This window comes from Mus caroli, unplaced genomic scaffold, assembly GCF_978045245.1.
Source record: "Mus caroli unplaced genomic scaffold, Mus_caroli_1 scaffold_10, whole genome shotgun sequence".
In the NCBI taxonomy this organism is placed as follows: Eukaryota; Metazoa; Chordata; class Mammalia; order Rodentia; family Muridae; genus Mus; species Mus caroli.
In genome coordinates, this window is record NW_028227265.1 from 15,931,331 (window position 1) to 15,937,884 (window position 6,554).

General features: G+C 41.4%; 1 non-coding gene across 1 annotated transcript; it reads right to left on the minus strand.

The window, feature by feature from the left end:
* Nucleotides 1-253: 253 nt before the first annotated feature.
* Nucleotides 254-360, minus strand: LOC115031863 (U6 spliceosomal RNA). The gene has a single exon (XR_003837500.1). It is a non-coding gene; the product is annotated as a U6 spliceosomal RNA (small nuclear RNA).
* Between the last annotated feature and the right edge of the window lie 6,194 nt (nucleotides 361-6,554).

Sequence of the window (6,554 nt, forward strand, 5' to 3'; positions counted from 1 at the left end):
ACCATTTGCCTAGGAATTTCATAAATTCATTCTTTTAATAGCTGAGTAGTACTCCATTGTGTATATGTACCACATTTTTTTGTATCCATTCCTCTGCTGAGGGGCATCTGGGTTCTTTCCAGCTTCTGGCTATTATAAATAAGGCTGCTGTGAACATAGTAGAGCATGTATCTATTTTACTAGTTGCAACATCTTCTGGATATATGCCCAGGAGAGGTATTGCGGGATCCTCCGGTAGTACTATGTCCAATTTAAAAATATGGAATATTTCATGAATTTGTGTGTCATCCTTGCGCAGGGGCCATGCTAATCTTCTCTGTATCATTCCAATTTTAGTATATGTGCTGCCGAAGCAAGCACGGAGAGCAAATTTCTAATACATGCTGTAATATAAATGAGCATTGAAGACATTATATTCCTTAAATTAGCCAGACATAAAAGGACAAACTTTGTAAGACTCTACTTACATGAGATTCCTAGAACAGTCACACTCAGAGAAACAGGAAAAAGAAAGATACTTGCCAGAGGCTAAGGGAGGGAGGAAGAGGAATCACTGTTCGATGGATAAAGAGTAGAGCTCTAGAGATGGGTAGGCATAGTGCTGGAACAACATGATGGCAGCAACACTGAAACATTCCCTAGAAAGACGAAAAATGTTCAACTCATCGTTATTGACATTTTACCTCAATAAGAGTAAGTAAATGAAAGTTATTAAACCTTCCTTTGCACCTTCATAATAAACTACTCAAGTTTCCTTCAACCCCTCATCCCCCCCAAAAAAAACCCAAAAGGGAAAGCATTAGGAAATATTTGTATCTGTCCATTCAGAGGGTGTCCAAGTTAGCATTAACTGTCAACTGGACAGAGCCAAGTTACACCTGAGCTAGCAGTTCAAGGGAGGTGTTGTCTCTGTCAGGTTGCAATGTAGGCATGCCTATGAGGGGTGACATTTGTTAACTGTTGCAGAAGGGGCCAGTTCATTGTGAGGAGCAACACCAGACCTGGGTCAGGTAGTCCTGGGCCTGGGATGTATCCTAGCTAAGCATGGATGAGCCAGCAAGCAACTCTCCTCTGTGGTTTCTTCACCAAGTTCTTGCTTGAGCTCCTGTCCTGATATCTTTTCAAGCATGAATTTGGCAGTGGCCTGAAGCATCTGCAGGGAACAGTATATGAGTGCTTCACTAATGTCACTCTACTGTGGCCATGGAGTCCCCTTGGTCTCTACTGTGTCATGACCCACTTGGCAAGGACCTGTGGTGAATTTGGTGGCCTCTATACTTATTACCTAGATCTCGTGGGCTACCAACTCTCCTTGCTTTCGCTATGCTGTCTCTACTCATGGCAATATTTGATTTCATTTTGTCGGTCACGGGCCAGGCTGAAAGCCCTGTGGATGAGTCTATATTTCTCTCAATACTCTTTTGAAGGGTAAAACCCTCCTCTCCTCTCCATACCTTTATCAATCCTCCAGATGTGACCATCAATCCTGGGTATTTTGGGACAAAGCAGCTACAGTTGCCCTGAGGAAGCCTGGGGCAGCTGTGGAGAGTGGTGGGCCCTGCTTGCATAACTGTTCTGAGGAAGCTATGTCTGATCAACAGAGATGTGAAATCGGGAAGCTATGTCTGATCAACAGAGACTTAGAAAACAGGCAAGCCATGTCTGATCGATAGAGACTTAAAAATTGGTGCTTAGAAAGATGATATTAGGGTTGGAGAGGTGCGTATCAGGAAAGGTTTCTCAGTACAGTGAGCATATCTCTGACTGCAATTAAAACGTCTTATGACAGAGGGGTGCTATTTGATGACTAGACATATAGCGACACATGTTTAATCTGTCTCTCACCATGCATAACTCTGTAACTGCATTTGCTACCAGCTGGGCATGTGCTCATGTCTACAGGACATGCCTGGCTAGACATTTATTTTTGGCTTGCTGAAACTGTTTTTTGTAGTACAAAATAAGGTTAGGGGGTCATTGAACCAGCGGGAGTGGGGAAGGAGGAAGGGAAACTATTGGGGGCCCTTTGTAACGATGGCACTTTTATCATGCTGATGTTATGATTTCTTTTAATAAAATAACCAATGATGTCACTGCTTGGGCGAGCAGGGTTGTGGTTATATGAATAAAGATTACTGGAGCTATTGGGAGCCACTTGCTCTGAAAGTCAACAGGTGGTCAGTGTCTTCATTTGTGCCAATCCCCCTTTTCCATCTCTGGACCTGAACCTTGCAGCTGGGGCTGATCTCTGCGTGAGCTGTGACGTGGAAGAAGACAAACAAACCCTTTGCTCCCGGAGGTGCTTCTGGTCAGAGTGTGCTAGCCGAGGAGAGGCAGAAAGAAAACTGGGAGAGTAAATAAATGTATTGACTCATGGAAGGGACAAGATATTGTTGAACAATTTTGAGAGCTCGGGGAGGCGCTCTAGGGATGAAACACACATTCCCATGAGCCATAGATCTTTACTGGGCTCGGTGCCTCGGTGTGTGCAACACTTTCTTCCTCTTCCTGGAGAAACCACACTTGCCAAGTGCCCTTCATCACCCCAGGTTTGCGTGAGGTCGACCATCAGCAAGGAGCGTTCGGTGGCGTGAGTGCTAAGTGCTCTCTTCAGCCATTTACAACCGAGTTTAAAAATAAGCAACGGCCAAAAATGAGAAATAAATGAAATGGAATCAGCGTGAGGTCTATCTCCCTTTCCTCGCACGTTGCTTTTTGATGTTACGAAATCTTCCACGCACAGTCGAAAGAGCGGGAGCTTTGGCACTCAGGGTTGATTTTCTTTTACTTTTTTTTTTTTTTTTTTTGGTTTTTCCAGACGGGGTTTCTCTGTATAGCTCTAGCTGTCCTGGAACTTACTTTGTAGACCAGGCTGGCCTCGAACTCAGAAATCCGCCTGCCTCTGCCTCCCGAGTGCTGGGATTAAAGGCGTGCGCCACGCCACCACGCCTGGCTCAGCATGGATTTTCTTACTGTTACGATCCCGAACCTCTCTCAGCCCCAGTTTCCTTATTTTCAAATGAATTGGAAATAGAACCTTTTCTGGGTGTCTTTGAGGAATAAGTGAGATAAGGGCTCGAGTCATAAATGATCAATGCACAGAGAATGTTGGATAAAGTCCAGCTCATCTGCCTTTTCGCTCCCTTCCCCTCCTCGCCGCTGAACAAGACATCAGAGGTGCAGAGATCGGGGTTGGAAGGCCTAGTGTGCAGGGGTACGAGGACCGTGAGTGCTGATGAATACCAGCTGTCAGCAACGGAATCCCAGCTCAGCAATTTGCCAGCTGTGCAACCCCAGGCATGTTGCTCTCTCACTTAGCTGCAGAACTGGAACGTGGCATATGAAATTATAAATATACTTTACTTTTTTTTTTTTTTTTTGGGGAAACAGTGCCAGCCGGAGTTTATCAAGACGCACTTTTGTAAGGCACACTTGCATGATTGTGCTGCACACGGGAGGCATGTCTGCACACCAACTGGCATGTCTGATGAACGAGCACCCATATACAAATTAAAAAATAAAAATAAAACAATTAACCAGGTTTGAGGGAAAGATAATAGCCCTTCTGTTCTTTCTAGGTAAACTAGAAAAGAAATGGTCACATTTGAAAGTAGGGTTGTATGAGTTCATGAAAGTTTTTAAAATTACATGTTTTCTGGTAATATGTTGGGGGGTCTAATGCATGAAAAGTGCTGTGTGTATGTGGTTGGTGAGAAGGGTGGTGTAAGTGTTTTGCATACTGGTTTGCATGCAGATTATTACATGCATTCTGATACCCTTAGAAGTCAGAAGAGGTCTTCAGATCCTTTGTAACTAGAATTATGGGTGGTTCAGTGCTAGCTTGGGGGAGCTGGGAACTGAACCTGGGTTCTCTACAAGTGCTCTTAATTGCTGAGCCATCTCTCTAGTTCCTAATGTTGGAATTTTTATAACTTATTTTAGTAGCTTTTCTTCTTCTTTTGAATTATAAAACTATATTTATTAAAATGATCAAGGGCATAATTCTATGACATTCATTGTATTCCCAGGGCAATGCAAATGTCTCCATTATTCATGTCAATAATTTTTATCTTAGAAATCTGAATATTTGTACTTTCCTTTTCTAATGATATTTTTATTCATTGAAAATTCTACATATCTACATAGAAATAATATCCATCCAGAGCTACCTCCCTCTGACTCCCCTTTCAAGATTCATGTCTAATTTATGCCACATTTTTGTCCAAAATAAGCATATACATTGGACATAGTTCTGTATTTATCGTTTATGGTCTTTGTTCTTAACTGGGGACCACTGTTCATTGCCGGAATGATTGCTTTCCTACTCCCTGTTGGAGGGAGATAATGAGAAAGCATAGGAGAGAAGCAGGTGGGTCAGAGAGAGATGGTGTGGGCGAAATGTCCCCAACAGAATCATGGCATATTTAGATAACTACTTTAAACAACTTCAGTGATTAACGTGCATATAAGAAAAAAAAAGAATCATTAATGACATTTAAAAATGATTTGTTATGTTTCTTAAATTTGAGACAAAAAATAGGCAGTTCTATTAATCAGATCTTTTCACGACTTTCACATAATACTCCCCATGGACAGCATAAGGAAGGAAAGATCTATCTGTCCATCTGTCATCTATCTATCATCTATGTATCTATCTATCTATCTATCTATCTATCTATCTATCTATCTATCCATCAGCTATCTATCTATCTATCTATCTATCTATCTATCTATCCACCTACCTTATGGTTTCAAATGGCTCAGCCCATGGTCACTTGGCTCTGGGTTTCTGAACTCATGTGAGGCAGAACATCATGAAGAGTGAAAATATGTGGAAGAAGAGATATTCACATCATAGCAGACAGGAAATAGGGGACCAGATGAGACATTTACAAGCACCCTACACAGCCAGGCAGTGGTGGTGCATGCCTTTAATCCCAGCACTTGAGAGGCAGAGGCAGGCAGATTTCTGAGTTTGAGGCCAGCCTGGTCTACAGAGTGAGTTCCAGGGCAGCCAGAGCTACACAGAGAAACCCTGTCTTGAAAAACCAAAGTAACTTCCTCCAAGTATGCTTTACCTCCTAAAGGTAGTAGAACCTCCCAGATGCAGACCATATTCTCCTCATATTCACACCATAGCATGAGACAGTAGTGAACACTTCTTTGTAATATTTCATTTAATAATCACAATTCTCTGGGGGGATGTATACTGTCATCCCTCCCATTCTTTCCATCTAATAAGTGAAGAAGCTGGTATTTGGGAGGGTGAAATTCCTGCGCTCAGTGTCCAAGGTAAAAAGCCGCACTTCAGGTGACAGAAAAGAGCAAAATAAATAGAGATTTTGAGAAGTCAGAGGTGTGCAGTGGGAATTCCATGTGAAGGTATGGTGTAGGCACACCACCTGTGTGTCACTGGATCTGTTTCTTAGTGTATTTCTGTTGTGGGTCAATGAATGAAATACTTGTGGAGCCCCCACTAAGACTGCAAATGGCTCAGTGGTTAAGGGTACTGACTGCTCTCCCAGATGTTCGGAGTTCAATTCCCAGCAACTACCTGGTGGCTCACAATAATGGATCTGGGATCTGATGCCCTCTTCTGGTGTGTCTGAGGACAGCTACAGTGTACTCATATACATAAAATAAACAAATAAATAAATATTAAAAAAGACTGTGTAAGCTAAAATTTTCTAGTTACTAAACAGAGAATGGTACTTTTTAAAAATGAGCTTCCATTTATCATAACTAAATAGGGCTAATTGGAGGACAGGTCAAAAGTTTTAAAATGTTTATGTTTTTTTATGAAAAAAAATTGCTGAAACTAGCATGATATTTTACCATGGTGAAAATCTTTTATTTCCTTTGGGGAGAGGGGGACCAAATAAATGTGAGGGCTCAACTTCCTTGACATTGCCTATTCAATTAAAATGATTTATAAATAAAATAAGACAGTTAATCATCCTAACTGCACTAACATTAGCTTTTGGTGACCCACAGTGAGGTCACATCGTGTAAACGATGAGAAATAAAGAGTGGAAGGCTCTGTTTGCTTTAAACTTTGAAAAATTATGTCACACATCAGGCCCCTTATTTTCTAAATTCATTTATGGGCTAGTTAATCACTGCATAGTTTGTTGACATAAAGTGAAACACACTCTATGATATCAACTGTTGGATTTTGAATAAACTGAAAAGTTTACAGCAGAAAAAAAGGAGAGGATGCACATGTGAAAGATTTGTTCATTTGAACAGTTTTGAAGAGAGAAGTATAGCTTGCCTTACAGAGTGACATTACAGAAATGGTGTAAACTAGTCTGAACCTCTCCATGCTTCCATTCTAGTGTTTTCCAGTATGGGAAATTCTGCTTAAACAAATAAATTATATTTTAAAATAAAATATAACCGCCAGCATCTGTACTTGTCAAATGTCAATATTTTGTCTATCTAAGCAAATAAAAGATTGCTGAATGTTTTCTTTTGGGTGCTGACCTTAGAGTATTCTCAAGCATCCAGTCAATGTTGCTGTCAAAGGTGCATCTGGGGGCTGGAGAGCAGGC